General features: G+C 46.3%; 1 pseudogene; it reads left to right on the forward strand.

Moving 5' to 3' along the window:
- The first annotated feature begins 20,722 nt into the window (after window positions 1–20,722).
- On the forward strand, window positions 20,723–21,252 carry LOC124963699 (ADP-ribosylation factor-like protein 5A; annotated as a pseudogene).
- Window positions 21,253–21,522: the final 270 nt, after the last annotated feature.

Raw genomic sequence — 21,522 nt, forward strand, 5'->3', positions numbered from 1 at the left:
GTTAGCACCTTGACCTCCAAGCCCTTGGTCGTGGCACTTATTGCTGTCCTCAGTTTCCTGACTTTGTGAGACACTGGGCTTCCCAGAGCCTACCTGCTTGCTTCCAAGGGTCCAACAGCCTCTGGCCAGGCAAAGGCACTGGTAGAGAAGGGATCTCACTGGGCATTTTTTTTACAGCACCGTGGCGCAGCCTGCAGGTACCCCTGCCACCACGCGCACTCGGAGCAGATGATACTCATGTGTGTCCAAGTCAGCACCACACACTCTGCAGACCCACCACAGACAACCCCTGACCCTCAGAAAACACTGCAGAAACACAGACACAACCCGGAGAGTGCTACCTGACACCTATAGTCCCCAGAAACATGCACCCCATCGAACCCCCCAAACCTACACTCATATCCAATAGAATCCACACACACTCTCAGCTGACACACACCACACCTCCCAGGCACACACACACATCCAGACACGGCAGACACCACGCACACACACGCACACACACAAGAGATAGCATATCCACTTCCATTCATTTGCATGTGCACTGTCACATTTCACTGGAGTTGGTGGCCGACAGAAGAGCACCCCTCCACCAAGCCCAGAGCTACATAGTGAGGCCCAGACATTGCATCTTCGTAATTTGCAAGATGTGCTCACTGAACGTGAAGGAGGTCCCACAGCCCATGCGCAGAGAGAGGTTTCTGGGATGCAGGACCCTGGCTTCAGCCCAGCTCTGCCACTATGGACACATGTGACCTGGATCACCCTCTCTTCAATCAGAAAAAAAGGCAGTAGGGGGACTTGTCCAACCAAAATCTAAGAGGGCTAAAGGTACCAGGTATCCACCATTGAGCACGTGTCCAGGCCCACCCTGGACTGGATGCTGCAGGACCCATAAGGAATTCCAGGCCAGGCTTGGTCCCTGCCCTCATGGGACTGGAAAGAGAAGAAGGGCTTGATATCAGAGGACACCAGAACAAACACACATCCACTGTACAAAGCAAACCATTCAGGGGTGGCTGCGGCTGACCTTGTCTAGAGGAAAGAATTCTGACAGGCTTCGGAGAGATGGGCAGGAATACAGACGGTTGCTCATTCAGCCCTTGCTCTACACTAGGTACTGTTCCTGGCAGTGACTGCCAGAGCTGAGGTCCCTGCCTTGTGTTGTAGCACCTGAGAGGTAGTCCACACCAACCAACTAAATAGCGAGGATGTTGACAAGGTGGCGTGGGGCTGTGAGGCACATCAACAGGTAATGAGCAGCTGGGTGGGGTGCCTATTACTCTAGTGACTTGGGAGGCTAAGGCAGGAGGATCACAAGTTTGAAGCCAGCCTCAGCAAGTTAGCAAGACTCTGTCTCAAAATTTATAAAACTCTAAAGGACTGGGGATGTAGCTCAGCAGTGAAGCATCCTTGGATTCCCTTGGGAAGGGAAGGGAAGGGAAGGGAAGGGAAGGAAAGGGAAGGAAGGGACAAAAGAAGCTACCTTAGGGAAGGGGAGGGTCTTTTGACAGCAATGAGTTCTGGACCTGGCACTAGGTGGGGCCAAGGGGTCCAGGGTACAAAATTAACAGAGGCACTCCCTCTCAGAAGCTACCCCTTCACTTGTGCAACCTGGAGAGGGAGCACCCCTAAAACCATGTGCCTTGGTGAAACTTCACTTGCCCCTCCCTAGTCCAGCTCTCTTCAGGGTGCTAAGGGGTGGCACAGAAGCAAGAGTCCTCTTCGCCAGAAGCCTGATTTCTTTACCATAGCTCTACTTTTGTGTTCTTGCCGTGACCCAGCCTCTGCTCCAAGCACCGGCTCTTCCTTCCTGAGTCTGGGTGTTCGAGGAAGGCCCTGCTCCAGGACCCTGCAGGCCACAGCCCCAAGCTTTGTCCCTACCTGGAGAAGGCAAGCTTTATTGGTTGATTGACCAATTGATTGTGATACTGGGGGCTGAACCCAGGAGTTTTGTTTGGACTGTGGGCATAGACCCAGGAAGGTGGCTCAGGAGGCAAGTTCAGCTTTCCTTGCCTGGAGTGGCTATCTGGGAGAGAAAGGGAGGAATGGGAAGTGGAAACATGGGAGGCAAGAAATAAAAAAAGACTCCAGATGGGGACGGGGTCCTGTGCCTGTGAAGAGCACCCATTGGTTAGTGGGGTTACCTCCCATGGCTCCATAGCACATATCCCTTTCCTGACCCCTCTCATTAACTACTTCTGGAATAGCCCATCGCATTTCCCAGCTGGTACACTTGCACTCTGGAGAGCCTTCAATCCTAAATGAGGTCGTTTGGAGGCTCCCCTGGGAGCCTGAGCAAGTGTAGGTTTGGACGTTTGGGGTCTCCCGGGCTGGGTGTCGAGCCAGCCGCACCCATAGGTCCTCTGCACTTTCCTTGGTGACGCTGAGGGCAGCGTGGTCTGGCACCCCACCTGCCCCAGCCTGGGATCAGCTGGTCTGGGCTCCCTTTGGAAGTTGGGGATATTCCCCTCCGCCCCACTCCCATCTTCCTCCAGGCAACCTCGATGCCCTTTCCAGGGACATTCTCCGCCCGAGTCCGGAAGGACCTCGGCTGGAAGAGGGGCGGGGGTCCTGACAGCCTGCCAGGCCCAGGCGGGGGTTGGGGCGGCCCCTGGGGGCCTGGGCCGAGCCGCTGCTCCCGCGCTAATCGATGGGCCGCAGCCGGCGGGAGGGGCCGGGCCGGGGATTAGGAGCCGAGCAGGGCAATTACCCCGACCCGCCGCGCCGCGCTCTCCGCCGCCGCGCGCCTCAAATGCCGCATTTCGGATGCAGCGCCGCGCTCGGCCTGTTTGCTCGCGGAGCCGGGGCCCCGGGGCAGGAAGCCAACTCGCAAGTGTATCGGAGATTAGGGCCCGCGGGGCAAACACCGGCGGCCGCCTCAATCCCCCGGCCTCGATTCCGCCCGCGGCGGCGCGGGCCCGGCCGTGACTCGGCCTGGTGGGGGGCTGGGGGAGCCCGCGCGCGTCTCAGGGGAGGCCGCACGCAGGCGGGGCGGCTCCGAGGGGCAGGCGCCCGGCCGACGATGGATGATTCTTCCTTGGAATCAATTTTGCACCTTCTCTATAAAGAGCGTGCACGTGGAGGGCCAACTCCCCTTAAAAGTGGGATGGTACAAAAGATCAAGTCGGAAGAACGAGGAAAAAAAGGAGAGTAGGGTCGGGAGGACAACAGTGGGCGCTGGAAGGGAAGGGAGGACTAGAGGAGGACGGCGGGGCACCAAGTCCTTTCCCCGCCCCACGCCGGCTCTCCCCACCCCGCTAGTTCCGCAGCTGTCAGGTGGGGGATGGGCTGGTTGGGAATGGGGAAGGAAAAAGATCCAAAGGCGGAGGTGTGGAGACCGGAAGGTGTGGGCCGCTTTCCCGCTCCACAGGCCCAGGATGGGCAGGTGCAGGCTAGAGCCCCTGGTGTCCAGAGAACGTCGCTGATCACTGCCCCAGGTCTGAGTCCTCTGACTGCTGGGAAGTGAGCCTTTGACTGGCTTCCAGCAGCTCCAGGGCATCTCAGAACTCCCAAAGGTGGGAAGGAAAGTTAGAACTCAGAACAAATTCCTTTCCTGGGGTCACAGGACGCACTCCCACACCGGCCTCTTTCTCCTAAATCCCCAACTAGAGCTGGAGTTCCCCTGCCCTGCCTGCCCTTGTCCTCCACCTGGTCCGCCCTCAATCCCTGCATCTTCCTGGCACCTACAGCTCATTCCTGCAAAACCACCTTTGCTCAAACTTCTCAGTGGGTTCAAATCCTGCCCCTCTATCAAGGTACAGTCAGCTCCCAAATTCTTCCTGTAGGAAGCCCTCCAGGTCTTCTCCAGTTCAGAGGCTGTGTGATTCTGTCTCTAGTTACTTATGTGGGGGTCCTCGGCCTTCTCCCTTTTCCTTTGAATACAAGCTAGTTCTGTTTGAGCTAGGAGATTTGGCCAAGGGTAGGATCCCCCTCACCCCCAAACAGATGTTGGACTTAAAAGGGCAGTTGGACGTTGGACTTGAAAGTCACCCAGGTGGCTCCTCTCTTTCACCCTGTTGGGCTCTTCTGACGCCCACCTTTGAGTGACAAAGCTCTTAGTAACCATCCTTCTTCTTGGAGGGTTTACGAAGTCCTTTCTCCTGTTATTGACACTTCTGAAGAAACCTCTTCCCCTCTTCCCCCTCTCCTTAGGTCCTTACAACTACTAAGGCTCCCAAGAGTGACCTGGTCTTCTTTCTGGAGGACGGATCAGGAACGCTTGCTTCTCCCCCGCATTTAGAAGCAGTGACTCCACCAACCTCAGAACAAAGTCGTCGTCCATCCTGGACACACTGGCCCTGCGGGCACACACCCCCTCCCCAACGCCTCTTGTCCCCCACATCAGCTTCGTTTCTTCGTAGCTTTGAGGGGTCTGTAGGCCAAGACGATCCTAACTCCTAGGTTCTCTGTAAGGAGCCTCTACCTCCCATCTCAGGTCTCTCCTGCGCGCTCAGCTGCGATTCAGCTGAGACCAGAGGTCCTGTCCCCAACTGCTGTCAGTGTAGTACGGTCTGCGCACGCCCCCTGCTGTCCGCAACGAGAAATTACATTCTCCATACCTTGTCCCTTCAGGCTTTTGGTTGCAGCACCTTCCACCTCTTACGTGGAGTCACTTTCTCACGTCCTCGCTGAGACAGCGCCCAGGATGGTCAGGCACTTATTTTAAAAAAATGGTGAGAACTGGGGATGTAACTCAGCGGGAGGGCGTTTGTCTAGCATGCACGAGGCCCACGCCTGCACACACACACACACACACACACACACACACACACATACACAAAGAAAGGGATCAACACCACCTGACCCTACAATAGCGGAGGACTACCCGCTGAGGATTTAACTGAGTCTATGAAATAGACAGTAGGCAGATTAACAAAAGGAGATACATAAATATGTGCAGAGAATGCAGCCGGGATCATCACAGGAAAGTGAATACTCAGAAACCCAGCGAGAGAGCTGGGGGCCTTGGCACAGGCCTATCATCCCAGGCTGAGGCAGGAAGATCTCAAGTTTGAGATCAGTCTTAGCAATTTAGTGAGACCTTGTCCCAAAATTAAAAAAAAAAAAAAAAAAAAGACCAGGGATATAGTTCAGTTGTAAAGCACCCCTTGGTTCAATCCGCAGTCCAAAAAAACACAAAAACAAAGAAAAACAAACAAACAAACAAGCCTGTGAGATCTTGAATTTTATATAGTCTCTTCATAGGGGAGAGGTGAAGCAGGATGTAGACAATTTCGGGGCAAGTAAGCGATCTCTGGAAAGATAAATGGGCCCTCAGAAGAATAGATGTGTCAGCCTGTGATAAAGTATGCCTGGTTTGGTGTCACCCTCCTGCCTCCTGTCTCCTCAGCTGTGATATGGGTTATCTTCCTGGGTTGATGAGATTCCCTGGGAAGGGAGTTCCCTTTGGAGGGTCTGTCTTTAGGCAGATAAGGGAAGTTCAAAGGAAGCCTGTCCCTTGTGCTATTCCTCAAGTGTCCTCAGTTTGAAAAAAATATATCCCAAAGGTATTTGGGGTAGTATTTCCTGAACTTATTCACTATCATTCCCCTTCCCAGTGGACCTAGTTACTGCATGGCTCAGCACGACTAGAGCCCAGGTTTCCGATGCAAAGTCCAGACTTCCGCAGACATTCCCAGGGCACTGTATGAAGTACTCTGCAGAGACTAAGAAAATGGGATCCTGCTTGCCAGAAACCTGAACCCCCCAAAGCACAGATGTGATTGATTCTGAGCTGGGCAGTGCTGGGAGTCAAGTCCATCTGTTCTTTTACTGGATCTGTTCTTTTGTTGGGCAGATCAGACTCAGACAGTAAGCACTGACAGGGTCCTTCCTAGCATCAAGTCCATCAATGTCCCAGCTTCAGGGAAGCACCCCTGGTGTTGCAGCTGTAAAGAAGGCAATGAGCTCCCTGGGCAAAGAGGGACAATGCAAGGTTAGGACCAGAGGATCCAGGAGGTGGGTGGAGATGCCACTCCCTACTGTCACTGACTGTGTGACCTGGACAGCTGGTAGTACTACCTCCCCTTCCTGAACCTTGTGTTCCTTACTTGTAAAGTAGGATTGATGTGTTGTGTTGTGTTCTTTTGTTTTGTTTTGTTTTGTGTTGTTTTGTTTTGGTACTGGGGATCAAACTTAGAGGCACTTTACCATTGAGCTACATCCCAAGTCCTTATTTTTTATTTTGAGACAGGGTCTCACAAAGTTGCCCAGGGTGGCCTTGAATTTATAATCCTCCTGCCTCAGCCTCCTGAGTCACTGGGATTACAGGCATGTGCCATCACACCAGACTACGATTGATGATATTCATAGGTGTGGTAAACTATGATTACTGCTATGGTTTTGGCCACACTCAGCATATGGCAGATGCTCCATAAATGGTGACCCCTAAAACTTTTAGGTCCCCTCATGATGGCCAATCAGTCCTCAGAACTGTGTAGCCAGTAGCCCAGAGCAGCAGGCGCTGTCCTTTGCAGCACTGTTCAAATAAAGAAAAACTGGATACAACAAAATGTTCTTTAGCAGTATAGTGTGATAAATTGTAGTATATTCATCCTTGGAATTCTTTATGTCAATGAAAACTAATAAACTAGGGCTACATGTGTAGAACTCACAAACATAATACTGAGTGAAAGAAACAAGCTGAAGAGCTAAAAGCAGTGTAATGCCACATATGCAAAGTTTAAGAGGTTTAAAGTTTTTAGTTTAATTAAAACTGGCAAAAAGTAGCAAAAGCGACCACCCAGCGTGGTGGTGCACACCTGTAATCCCAATGACTGGGGGCGGGGCCTGAGGCAGGAGGATGTGAGTCCAAAACCAGCCTCAGCAACTTAGGGAGGCCCTAAGCAACACTGTCTCTAAATAAAATATAAAGAAAGGGCTGGGGATGTGGCTCAGTGATTGAGCACCCCTGGGTTTGATACCTGTACCAAAAAAAAGTAGCAAAACTACAGTTGATAAAGTTGAATGGTGGGTTTTTGAGTATTTGTAATATTTTTTATATAACTATCAGTGTTTGAAGTATTTTATTATAGTTTTTAAAAAGAGAAGGAAGTGAAGGAAACAATTGCTCACTTAACAGTCTATCCTCTGATGATTCTGTTTTGGCATCTCAGCCCACTGATCTCCCTGCTTGATCAACTGCCCTCTGTCTTTGATCTCATCTATTCATGTTTCTATTTTCAAAATAGAATTTATATGCAGACAACTCTCAAATCTTAACCCCATCAAGACCTTCTCTTATCCAAGTTCCTGTCAGATATCTCCCCTGGGTTGTGTCTCAGACATGTTTTACACTCCATACATACATCCAAAACTTGATCTATAACTACCCCTTCAAGTGCATATGACCAGAGGGAAAGACATGTTGAAAGAAGATACATACATCTTACAGAAACTTTGGAGTATGTGTGCTGGGGATGGAACCTAGGCCCTTATATATGCCAGGTGAGTACTTTACCACTGCAATATCTCCCCAGCCCTGTTGAAACTTTTGAATACTGATGATAAGGGGGCAGGGAAAACTTTCCATCTTTTTGACAACAGAAAATATGCTTTTTTTTACAAATAAAAGATCAATCTGACATTAGACTTCTCATCTACAACATGAAATATTAGAAAACAGCTGTTAGAAGCTGGGTGCAGTGGCACATGCCTATAAACCCAACTATACAGGAGGCTGAAGCAGGAGGATCACAAGTTAGAGGCCAGTCTCAGCAACTTAGTGAGGCCCTAAGCAACTTAGCAAGACCCTGTGTTAAAATAAAAAATAAAAAGAGCTGTGACTGGAACTCAGTGGTAAAGTGTCCCTGGGTTCAATCCCCAGTATATATGTATAAATAAATAAATAAATAAGTCTAGGGATGTAGCTCAGTGGCAGGGTGATACATGAATCCCCAGCACCACAAGAAAAAAAAATAGTTTTAAGAAAAAAAAAAGAAAAATGAAAGATTGATACACAATATTTACATAAATCTAAAACACATACAGTGTACAGAAGATCCCTACATATTTTACATGGACCCACCAAAAAATCAACAGCAAATACAGGAGAGAGGAGGTGTATAGAAGAGGAAGAGAAAATTGGCAGAAGATAGGGAAAAAGAGCAACGAACAGACAAAAGGGCAAGTGGGGTATGGTGTAGACTTCTGTTGTTGTCATTTCTTTGTATTTTTGCAGTGCTAGGGATTGAAACCGCGGGTGCTCCACCACTGAGCTACATTTCCAGCCTCTTTTTAAAGTGAGACAGTCTTGCTAAGCTGCCTAGTCTGACTTCAAACTTGGATTTACTTTTTTTTTTTTATTTATTTATTTTATTTTTTATTTTTTGGTACTGGGATTGAACCCAGGACCTCACACATACTAGGCAAGCATTCTACCACTGAACTCTCAAACTTGGGATGCTCCTGCCTTATCCTCCTGAGGAGCTGGGATTATAGATATGGACCACATGCCTGGATCTAGTATGAACTTCTGATGGCAATAGCCTTGAATGAGCAGGAGGGATTAATTACCTCAGGTCCTCTACTGCTGAGATCCAAAAGAAAAAAAAACATATACACATAAAAATACAAATATTCCTGGGCTGGGGATGTAGCTTAGGGGTAGAGTGCTTGTCTAGCACATGCAAAGCCCTGGGTTTGATCTCTCACAAGGCATGATTTTTTTTTTATGTGGTGCTTGGGATTGAACGCAGGGCCTTGTGCATGTGAGGCGAGCACTCTACCAACTGAGCTATATCCCCAGCCCATCACAATGCAAAACAAACAAACAAACAAGCAAACAAAAATAATTCATGCACAATAAAAGAGTTGAGAGTCATTGAATTAAATAATGAACTATAAGAAGATTTCAAGTCAGGGTGGGAGAGCTTTCATGTATTTCTTTTCTTTTTTTCTCTTTTTGGTAGCAGAGATTAAACCCAGAGGTGCTTAACCACTGAGCAACATCCCCAGTCCTTTCATTTTTAACTTTAAAACAGAACTCTCTAGGTTGCTTAGGATCTGGCTAAGTTGCTGAGGCTGGTCTCGAACTTGAGATCCTCCTGCTTACCCTTCTGTCATTGGGAGTACAGGCTTATACCACCACACCTAGCTCAGGTATTTCTTCTCCTTTCTTTCTTTCTCTCTCTCTCTCTTTCTTTCTTTCTTTCTTTCTTTCTTTCTTTCTTTCTTTCTTTCTTTCTTTCTTTCTTTCTTTCTTTCTTTCTTTCTTGTCTGGTACCATGTACTGAACCCAGGAATGCTTAACCACTGAACCACATCCCCAGCACTTTTTATTTTTATTTTGAGACAGGGTCTCACTGACTTATTGAGGCTGGCTTTGGATTCTCCATCCTCCTGCATCAGCCTCCTGAGCTGCTGTGATTACAGGCATGTACTGCCACACCTGGCTCAGGTATTTCTTGTGGCTTTGCAAAGCTACAATATTCAAGTGATATGATGATCCATTTTGCCCAAATCAACCTGTACCCAGGATTCCCTAGGCGAGGGCTGAAGCTCTAGTAGTCCTAGACCAGGACCCCAAGCTAGTGGCAGCTTACCTGGCTCCTCAAAACTCCTGGCCAAAGAGGCAGATACCATACACCCAATAACTGTTTCCTGCCCTGCTCACACCACTCCCTGATATGCACGTGTATGTGCATGAGCCCCTGCTGCATTCCAAGGGCTCCTGCATATCTCCTTTAGGAGTCACGAAATCCAATCAAGTGTGCTGTACTAAGTGAAATTAATATCAGTTACATGCACTCAGGGTTGTCTTGATTTTATGAATATTTGTGAGGTATACAGGCGGGGTTCTAGGTACCAAGAAAGAAAAGCAGTAAGCAAAGCAGATTTTTTTAAAAAAACAAAACTTACTTTCTTGTTGAGAGAGATCATAAAAAATAAATAAACAAGATATTATGTTTGCTGGATGGTAATAAGTACCATGGAGAAAAACTAAGCAGTATGAGGAAGTTAGAAATGTAGGCCAAGATGGAGAAGGCCAAGTCAGAGAAGGCCCCCTTTCAGGAAAGATGACATTTCAGCAAGGACCAAGAGAAGGTAAGGGAATGATCCAAGTAGGTCAAGCTTTTCAGGCAGTGAGAACAGCCAGTGCAAAAGTCCTGAGGCAGGAGCATACTTGATCAAGGGAAAGCCAGAAGGTCACTGTGGTGAAGCAGAGTGAGAAAGGGGGATAGGAGTATAGGGCAGAGATGGGGGACAAGGTCAGTCTGGGCATAATTTGAAGGTAGAGCTAAAAGAATAATCCTGATGAACTGGATGTGAGAATGAGAAAAAGAGTGGATTTAAGGATGACTTCAAGGTTTTTTTGCCTAAGCTGCTGGCAGGATGAAGTTGCCATTTTCCAGGGGCAAAAAGGTTGTAGGGGACAAGGATGCCAAAGATGAGGAGGAGCTAGGCTCCCAAATTCTAACACTGTGAATGTGCATATGCCTGGTGTCATCTGTCTGCCTGACGCTGCTGATCTTTCTTCTCCACTCCTCCACGTCACCTGCCCTGGGGAACAGGCAGAGCAAGGGGGCCCTAATCTTGCTTTCCTCTGGCTTCATCGAGGTTGGCATATTCTGGGACATTTACACCTTCAAGCACTGGATTATAGTTAGTTCTTGACTCTTTCACATTCTGTGACCTGTCTTCAACTTCACAGGTTAGAGATTTCACGAACAACTATCATTCACCAGGAGCCTGGCAGTGGCCTTAGCCCATGAGATTCCCAAGTCATGGACCTACCAGGGTCTCCCTGCTGGGATTTTCCATTCTATGAAAGTTAGACTATGCACTGTGTTTTTTGTTGTTGTTGTTTTGTTTTGGGGGGTTCTTTTTTTCGGCACTGGGAATTGAACCCAGGGCTTTGCGCTTACAAGGCAAGCACTCTACCAACTGAGCTATATCCCCAGTCTATGCAATGTTTGGATTGTCTATGGTTATATAACCAACCACCCACAAACTTTGTAGTTTAAAACAACTATTACCAGGCACACAGCTGTAATTCTAGCAACTCAGGAGACTGAGGCAGGAGGATCACAAGTTCCGAGGCCAGCTTTAGCAACTTAGACTCCCTCTCAAAATAAAACAATTTAAGAAGAGTTGGGATATAGTTCAGTGGAAAATACCCTTGGAGTCAATCCCCAATACCAAAACAAAAAACAAAAACAAACAACTATTACTTTGCCCACAATTCTGAGGGTCAGGAATTTAGGCAGGGTTGAGCTGGGATGCTTACATGGAATCAACTTAGAGGTCTTATAGAAGCTGCAGGCAGGGTGGACGTCATGGATGTGCACCTGTGCAGTTGCACAGGGTCTAGGCTCAGAGAGACCTTGTGATTAGTTTAATGCTTTGCTATTGCTCTCTTAAATTCTAAATAATTATTGAACAATGGACCCCACACTTTCATTTTGCTTTGGGATCCAAAAATTACGTAGTTGATCTTGGGTGCAATCAGAAGGTGGCTAGGGCTGGAATATCCAGGATCACATCATTCACAAATCTAGGGTCTTGGCAGGGTTGGCTGGGAGGCATGGGAGCTCAGTGCCCCTCCTCTCCATATCTCCATAGGCTCCTTCACATGGCATCTGGACCACAAGATCAAACATCCCAAGCAGTGGAGGAAGCCTTGATGGGTCTACCTTCACACTTATAGAGTCTCACTTTCTTCACATTCTAGTGACCAAAATAAGTCATGGGTTAGCCCAGATTCAAGAAGAGGGAGGGGAAATGGCAAGTGCACTTTACAACAGAGCATGAGGGAAGCCATCTGTGGAAGTTTATGTCTTAATTGCCCAACAGGCCTGGGTTCAAAGAGGACAAGAGAAGGATGTGCCTATTACTTCTGCTCCTTCCCTTTGCCCCACTTCACTACACTGTCCAATAGGAACTAGCTGAATTGGTTTGTTTCAGGCAGGATCAGGGATCTGTTTTGTCCATTTGGACCCCAGGAAGACTTTGAGGACTGACTTTGGCCAGACAGGGTGTGAGGTCTATGGATCTCTTGACCAAGTAAGAGTGGGCTGGGTGAACAAGTGCAGGAAGCTTGAGGACAGGGCTCTGCCCACTTCCCTCTGAGCAGTGACAATTGGCACGAGGAGGCCAAAGCAGGGATAGAGTCTTGCCACTCAGTGTATGGTCCCCAGACCAGCAGCATTAGCATTCCCTGGGAGTATGTTAGAATGCAAACTCTAAGGCCCCAACCAGACCTACTGAGTCAGGAGTTACAATTAAACAGGATCCAGTGACTCATGTGCACATTAAGCTGTGGGGGGCTGCTAGCAGTAGTGCTTGGCATTGGTTGCACAGTGGAGTCACCTAGGAAACTTTTCCAGCTCCTGACACACTGGCCACATTCCTGACTAACCCAGTCAGAATCACAGAGGGGCACCAGCATTAGGATAATGTGTTTCTCAATAGGGAGTTCCTGGCTCAGTGAGGAAACCAAACTCCACACCCTTCAACTGAGGGCTCCTCACTGGATAGACGCCCACACTGCTCTTTTCTGGAAATAAAGGAGCCAGGACTGAGCCTCTCATGATCTTATGCAGCTTCCAGCAGGGTCTGACCTTTCCCTCTCCTCTTCAGGAAATTGTAGACATTGACTTCCCCAGGTTATTCTCTGAGTTTTGGGGACTCTGAGAACTCTCCTGTGCCTGCTCCTGTGTTTGAAGCCAGGACTCCAAGGGGCAGCTCTCCATGCAAGTGTGAACAACAAACAAATCCATCTGGGTACAAACTTCCTCACAGGAACCTCAGTGCTGTGCTGAACAAACAGTCAGTCAGAGCCCCATCCCACTCTTGGACCTCCAGTGGGCAGGTGGCTAGGCCCAGCCTCTGCACCTGGCCTGGGGTCAGGAGGTTTCCCAGGACTCCCATGCCCCTCCCCCACTGAGTCCCCCCCCCACCTCTCCTCTTGCACTCACCCTTTAGGGGTGATGGCAAAGGCCTGGTGACAACCTAGAAGCCCACATGTAGAAGAGCACTAAAAAACCACAGGGGATGAGGGAAGGTCTGGACTGGTATGCAAGGCCCAGGACAAATCTGTTTCTACCCCCTGCTCAGCCCCCTGGCATCTACCTGCACTCACCACCATCACCAGCACCAGCACCTCTATTTTTCTGTCTACTGAGCAGATACTTCTCTTATCCTCTCCCGTCTCTGACTCCAGCTTCTTAGAAGGCCCTTGGAGAGGTCACGCCCACTCTAACCCAACTCTCTTTGTGTCTGTGCATTTCCCCAATGCGCTGACCTCAATGGTGAGAAGGCTGAGAGCTGAGCTGAGGCTAAGATAGGTGGATTTTAAAAGGAACTCACACTGTAACCCCAATCACTCTGGAGGCCGAAGTAAGAGGATCACAAGTTGGGGACCAGCCTAGACAACTTAGTGAGACCCTATCTCAAATAAAATTTTAAAAATAAATAAATAAAAAGGGCTGGGGATGTAGCTCAGTGGTGAAGCACTCGCTGAACATGGGTGAGACCCTGGGTCCAATCCCTGATAGTGCAATGAATGAATGAATGAGAGCGCATTTCTTTGTACTACTCTCCTACTGGGGTGGGAAGTTCAGTCAGTTATAAGTAAACTCAACCTTTAAAAGGATTTATTCTGTCCCTGCATATTCTTCTACTACAACTCCATTTCCTGCTCACCCCCTGCATGGAGGGGAAAAAAATTATCTCTTTCCCTTCCAAGTGCTATGGGCCTGGAAGAGAAATCAATTCAATTCCATTTTAAATATTTAAAAGGACACTCTCACTGTGGGATTTTTTTTTTTTTTTTTTTTCTTGCTTTGCTAGGAATGGAACCCAGGGTCTTGCCCATGCTGGGCAAGTGCTCTACCACTGTGCTACAGTCCCAACCCTCACTGTGGGATATAGAGTAGGACAGGTCTAGGTTTACTAATACATCGCTCAGATGATCAGGATCTTGTTTCCTGTTCTATAAAATGGGAATAAAGCACAGTTGTGGAGATCAACAACATAGCATGTGAGTACACCTTCATGGTGCTTGTGGTTTAACAGGGGTTCAGTGGGCGCCATCTCTCTTTCTTCAGAATAGACAAATAAGAAAGAGAATTGAACCCAACAAATAAGCACTAAGCGCCATTTGCATATGACTAGTGGATACAAAGGTGAATAAGGCACTGATCTGGGCCTTGGGTTGACCTGGATTGAGTTTTACCTTTTGGAAAAATTGCTCCTCATTTAGTAGGTCTTCAATGTCCTTATTAGGATAAGAAAGGGCTTTGACTAGTTCGTCTCTAAGATTCCAGCCAGGCCCAAAGAGTTCCAAGTGGATAGAAAATATACTAATCTTACTGCACACAGGTTTTCTACCCTGGTCCTCACACTTCCTCTCTGATCATTCCTTCTTCCTCTGTCTTGGCCCATCCTCAAAGATGGGAGCCCTGAGGGTCCAGACTAGCCATTCTCTCTTCTACAGCATTTTCTCCCTGCATGATCTCACCCACTCCAGTCCCTTGGGAAGTTTCCTTCTCTTTGGAGGCATCTGCAAAGGAAAGTCTCCTCCAAGGAGTCTTCCTGCATCTCTGAAGTTATCACTGATCTCTCTATCCTTCAAACTCCCACAGAATCTATCCCTTTGGTTGGGCAGTTGCCTTAGTTGTGGATGAACTTCTTTGTCCCCTTTCCCCACCCCCACCACGAGTCTTTGAGCTCTCTTCGGGAAGAAATGGTATTCTTCATTGCTCTTTGTAGCCCTCATAAAACCCAACACACAAACTAGACCTCAAACAAACACATGTTTGTTGACTTCAGACTAATTAAAGAGCATAGGATTTCAGAGAGAGTCTTAAAAGCAGCATACATAAGAAAAAGTTAGGAAACACTAGGCAACTGCAAAGTGCAATGTGTGTTAGCATACATAGCACCTTCTGTTGCTGTGCATCCTGAGAGGGAGGAACAAACAACTTGTTTGCTCTTGGCCTGTCAGGTGCAGGGGATGCAGGAGGGGCAAAGGAGGCAGGTGTGGGCTGGAGCTGAGACAGCCTGGAAAGGGTGAGGAGGTATGGAGCTTCCCCAAGGAAACCCTGGGCCCTCACCCTGCAGGCTGGGCTGGGCTCGAAGCCCTTTGGTGTGGGCCTTATATCTCAGCTCTAAAGAACTGCATGGTCAGCATTTAGTGCCTCTTCTAGATGAAAAAGCCTCCCCTTGAAAGGATGAGTGGGTGTGTGTGTGGGGGGGAGAGATCTGCAAAAGGAGGAAAGGGACAAGGATTCACGGAGGTGTTGGAAGAAAGGATGGCAAAGGGGCCTCCCAATCCATCTTTCCCAACATCCTAGTTCTCCAGTAGCTCTGCCATCTCACCTAGGGCTAAAATGTTGGTGTCTGTATCTGTGCTCTTCCCTCAATCCAGAGGAGGGAAACTCATTCTCTACTTAAATGAGGCATCTAAGTGCAAAGTTCAAGTGATCTGGAAATACTACCAGTTACTGTCATTACCACTTTTTCCTCCTCTCTACCCACTTTACCTGTCCATTAGTGAGTTCAGACAGTGCTGGTGGGGTGAGAGGGCTGGGAAGAGGGGAGAAATTTTGTTGGGGGACAGCTGGAGAGCTTCTGGGCAAATTTATCCATTCTTTTTATTTATTGATTGATTGATTACAGTACTGGGGATTGAACCCAGGGACACTCTATCACTGAGTTACATTCCCAGCCCTTTTTATCTTTTATTTTGAGACAACTTCTCTCTGAGTTGTCCAGACTGGCCTTAAACTTGAGATCCTTCTTTTAAAAAATATTTTTATTAGTTGTTGATGAACCTTTATTTATTTATTTGTATGCAGTGCTAAGAATCGAAACCAGTGCTTCACACATGCTAGACAAACACTCTACCACTGAGTCACAATCCCAGCCCCAAACTTGAGAGCCTTCTGTCTCAACTTTCCAAATATCTGGGATTATAGGCATGTGCAATTGCACCCAGCTTTATTCATTTATTTTTTTAAGTTGGTCAACTGAGTCCCTTGCATTGTGCTAGGCCCCAAAGATACAGCAAAAAGCAAGGACCATGTTTTGGAAATCAATACGGCATAAAACATAAACTCATATAAATTTGTCCATTAATCCTATTCATGGAGATTTTTGTGCAGAAATAACAGCACAAGGACACAATAGATATTTCAAATGGTATCTATTTCCTGTTATGTTTGGGCAGAAGCTGGAAATAACCTGAAGGCCCATCAGCAGAGGAAGGGTTGAATAAACTGTGGCCCACCCATACCATGGAACACCTGTAGTCATTAAAAAAAAAATGAGTTAAGGATTGGAGATGTGGCTCAGTGGTAGCATGTATGAAGCCCTGGGTTCAGTACCCAGTACTGAAGGGAAAAAGGGTCAAAAAGAATAAGTTAGTTTTAAGTCAGGTGCCTTCGAGGGATTTTCACAATTGAGAAAAAGGAAAATGATTTCTCTAAGAAAAATGCCAAAAATTAATTTCGTCAGAAAACACTGGGTTGCAGAATTCTCCTAGCATCAGGGATTTAGAGAATGCTTAAGTTGTCTCCAGGTCTCCAGGTTTGATACTATAGAAGATACTACAATGTTTAAGCAGAAATTCTTAAAAAGGAATATTTTAACATTTTAGTAGTTAATATGAGTTATTCTCAAAAAAAAAAAAAAAAAAAAGGAACTGGATAGAGAAGTATAGCTCAATGGTAGCTCAATGGTAGAGTGTTTACCTTGCATACACAAGACCCTGGTTTTGAGCCCCAGCAACACACACACACACACACACACACACACACATACACACACACACATGAGCTAATTTAGATACTTACCTGTAATCTAAAAGAGTGCCTATTTCCCTACACTTTCACCAACACTGATATTATCAATCCTTTAAACACTGGGAATTGAATAGCCAAAATGTAATTTACCTGAACAGTCGGTAGCATTGTGACCACCAAGTCAGAATATGTAGCTTTAGCTCAGTGTAAAGAGCTCCAGGTTCACCCTATTAACCAGTGTATGCAAAGAATGGCAAGTGTACAAGCTGTTGCTGACCTCAGAATCAACCCCTACCAGTCAGCACCTCCTTCAGGTTTCTTCCCAGTAGCTGTGGCACAGACTCTGAACCATGCTGTGTGCTACCCTCCTAATCAAATTGCTCAACTAACACCAAATTCTCCATGACTGCTTGGGGTGCCAGACCTCATCCATCCAACATATGCTAGGCTCTATTGACCTAGTCACTCCTAGACCACCATTTAGAACTGAGATCAGCTACTCACCCTCTTTCCTTCCCTCCCTCCCTCTTTTTTTGTTTTTCTTCTTTTCTTTCTTTTCCAAGCTTGGGGATGAAACCCAGGGCTTTGTGTAGGCAAGGCAAGCACTTTACCACTGAGGGACATCCAGCCCCTGAGATCAGCTTCTCCACAGGTCCTACAAGTTCACAGTCCTCAGCAACACTTAATGCACAGTCTCAAGTTACCATGCAACAGCTTGCTGTCCATGTACTAGACCAGGGACATTTGACTGCTTCCATGCTGACATCTGTCCCTCCTCAAGAGCAAAAGCAAAAGCAAATGTAGAGTACACCACTGTTTCCTCCTATTCAAGTCATGTACCATACTCTTGCTAGTAAACTTGCTGGCATGTTGTTGGAGATTGATAATACAGAATTTCTTCATATGCTTGTGTCTCCAGAGTCTTTCTGTTCAGAGATGGATAAAGATGTAGCTGTACTGCAAACCCACCAAGCTAGAGAGGCTGCTCAGAAAGCACTCAACAGTACTGCAGTATCCAGATGTTTAAAATTTCTCAGGGAGCAGGAAGGAAACTCATGCTTCACTGAAGAAAAATATCAAAAAAATCTTAAATTTTTTTTTTTTTGCAATTCTGGGGGTTAAATCCAGGGACCTGAGCACTCTAGGCAAGCACTCTACTACTAAGCTGTATCCCCACCCTTTTTATTTTTTATTTTGAGATGGGTCTCACTAAACTCTCCAGGCTCATCTCAAACTTGTGATCTTCCTGCCTCAGGCTACTGAGTAAGGGTTATACTGACATATGCCATCATGCCCATTCAAGTTGTATTTTGTCTTTAAAAAATATGATACTTTTCAAGGCTGTAGATAAGTAAAGTGAATAATAAAAAGAATAATCTTATGCCTACCTCTACCCAGCTTTAGCAAACATTTGTACTGAAGTTGTTTTGTGTTAAGAAATAAAATAATACAAAATATTGACAGTCATAGCTTCTCTTCCTAGTCCCAGTTCTTTCTCCCTCCCAGAGTTCATTTCTTTCTTGTTTATCATGCCCAAGAATGTCTTCAGGCTTTTATCATGTAATTATTTTTAATTTTTTTTTTTGTACAAGGGATTAAACTCAGGGGCACTTGACCACTGAGCCACATCCCCAGTCCTATTTTGTATTTTATTTAGGGTCAGGGTCTCACTCAGTTGCTTAGTGCTTCACCTTTCCTGAGGCTGGCTTTGAACTTGAGATCCTCCTGCCTCGGCCTCCCAAGCTGCTGGGATTACAGGCATACACCACCACTCCTGGCTAATATGCTTTAATTATTCATGTTTTAGATTTTTTAATAAATAGTTACATTGTGTCGACTTAGTTAAACTACAACTGTGTTTCCCCCTTGGGATGGTTCTGGGATAGGACTGGCCACAGGAGAAGTCTGCATAATGCTCCTGACGCCCAGGTGGCAGAAGGGAAGCAGAAGCCATGTTATAGCATGGGACCGGTGTTAGGGCAGACCTGCTGGCTCACCTTGCTGGCAGAGGGCAACAGCCTGGCTCCTGCAGCTCCTATTCAACTGTCTTCTGTTGCCCCAAGAAACAGCATGTGGACTTAGTCCCAGCATGAAGGACATCAGATGTTCTTGTTGGTCACCTGCATCAATAAAAGGAGAGGCTTTGAGGAGATGTGAATCTGAGGTGGGTTCCAGCTCATTCTTGTTCTTCCTCCCAGGTCTCAGTTTGTCTCTACTTCATGTCCATCTTTCCTACCCAACTGCCTGCCTGCAGGTTTCAGTGCTCAGCACCAGACATGGTAACACCCTCACATCGACTATGTAACAAGCTCCCGCAATTGTGTAAGGCCAAATTCCTTTCATAAATTCCTTATTCTGTGACTCCTAGTGGTTCTGCTTTTCTGGATCATGAATACTCTGCTACCAGTCATGGTTCCAAGAGGAAAAGAGTAAAGGATTATCTGAATTCAGCATGGGTTATCTAGAATTGGTTCTGTGATTTAATTAAATTTAAAAGCACAAATGATCCTTACCAGGGATTACCAACTGTAAAGAGCTACCTGGTACTCCAAGATACATAATGAAGGGAAGTGGTTTGAATCATCACCTGTACTGGCTGTCATCAGGTACCTATAGGAGTCAAAGCTTTGTGCAAGTATTCACTTGGATATAACAATCTCATGGAATTGGTGGGTTGTTTTTAAGTGCCCTAAAGAACTTGGGGGGAAAGAGTTTTAAATTCCCATCTCTAACTTGTCTCTCTATCTCTCTTTCTCTCTCTCATCAGTGCTAGGGATGGAACCCAAGTTCTCACCTACACTAGGCAAGTGCTGGATTATTGAGCTACATTCCCAGCCCTTGAATTCTCATCTCAAGGACCATGAAAAGAATCTGAAAGTCTTATGGCTACCCAATAGGACAAACTGTATTCCCATCCTCACAGATCTTTTCTGTTAAAATTAGATCATTGATTGGGAAGTGAGACTGGAAATTATAGTGGAGATATATATGACAGGTTCCAATAAATCTGGGGACCTTGAGTTCCTAAATTCTTTCCCACAAGAGGCAATGTTCCACCTCTCTCTGAATTTAGACTCCCCTTGCTTAAGGAACCTAAAACAAACTTCTTCCAAGTGATAACTCTCAGGATATACCCCCACCACCTCTCAAGGCTTGTAGATTCAAGTCTAAACAGTCTCTAGAGAGTGAAATATGAAGCATGACCCATGAGAAGTTGTGATACACACCCAAACAATAGCATGATGTTGCCAATTTTTATCTATGGAAATCTAAGGAAATGTATGGACATGGATCCCAAATGCACGAGATCAGGTTAGAAGCAATACAAAAGTTATGCGAGACTGAAGGGCTCACTAAGCAGAGAACACTAATTCAATATGTTAGTTTCAGTGACTCTGCTTATCCTGTTGGTTGATTGAAATCTGGAAGTTGAAATGCCAGGATTTCTTTCTTATATTATAGAAAAAAGGCATCCAATAGCTAAGAAAGCTAGGGCAGATTTATCATAGAAACCTGTTTACATGTCTCTTACTACCTGCTCAAGAAGGTCCAGAGAACACTCCCTTCACCATACCTGTGAGAAACACGTTCTTGAGGAAAGCCCTGATGTCCTTAAAGAATTTCAAAGTGGCTATTTTCTGCAGGCCAAAAATGATGGTAGGAACTTCTGCCATAGAGCTGGATCCCCAAATTCGGTGAGGATGATAAGATCCCATGTTAGCCAGATCACATACTGGTATTCAAACAGCGAAGACAAAATAAAGGTAGACAACGAGGCGGCGGTGTAGGTGAGCCGGGCAGGGCGGCCTGGGTTTTGGTCTCCCTCAGGTTCCCTGGAAGCAGCCGGCGGCCAGTGCGGGAACTGCCCGCAACAGCAGCAGAGGTGGAGGCTCCAGCGCGTCTCTCTAGCCTTTAGCCTGAGCCAGGGGAGGCCACACGGCCCGGGTGGCTGGATGGGGGTCCGCTGCCTGAGAATGGGAATTCTCTTCACAAGAATATGTAGACTGTTCAATCACAGGAGCACAAAGTTAGCATTGTTGGATTGAATAATGTAGGAAAAACTACCATCATTTACCAGTTTTCTATGAATGAAGTTGTATATACATCCCCTACAATAGGAAGTAATGTAGAAGAGATAGTGATTAATAATACACGTTTCCTAATGTGAGATATTGGTGGCCAAGAATCTCTTCGTTTCTCCTGGAATACTTATACTAACACAGAGTTTGTAATAGTAGTTGTGGATAGTACAGAGAGGATTTCTGTAACTAGAGAAGAACTCTACAAAACGTTAGCACATGAGGACCTAAGAAAAGCTGGATTACTGATTTTTGCTAATAAACAAGATATTAAAGAATGCATGAGTGTAGCAGAAACCTCCCAGTTTTTGAAGCTAACGTCTATTAAAGATCATCAGTGGCATATCCAGGCATGCTGTGCTTTTACTGGCAAGGGGTTATGCCAAGGACTTGAATGGATGATGTCGTGACTTAAGATTAGATGATCTTTACTGACCTCTTCTCATAGACTTTGTGTAAACAAAGTGCTGGACTTTACCTGAAAGATGCAAAAATTAATGGTTTAGATATATTTATAATAAACTGATTTCAATTTTTTTCTATAAGAAAAATTAGGACCACTTATTTGAAAACAAGATGAAATCTCACCTTCCAATTTGCTTTCTCATTAGTTCCTTCCAAAGTACTTTATTAAAGCTTCGATTGAAATTTTTCTCAATGAATCCTCTCAGGACAATATATAGCCTGTGGTAAGT

The sequence above is a fragment of the Sciurus carolinensis genome, chromosome 13 (genome assembly GCF_902686445.1).
Source record: "Sciurus carolinensis chromosome 13, mSciCar1.2, whole genome shotgun sequence".
NCBI lineage: Eukaryota > Metazoa > Chordata > Mammalia > Rodentia > Sciuridae > Sciurus > Sciurus carolinensis.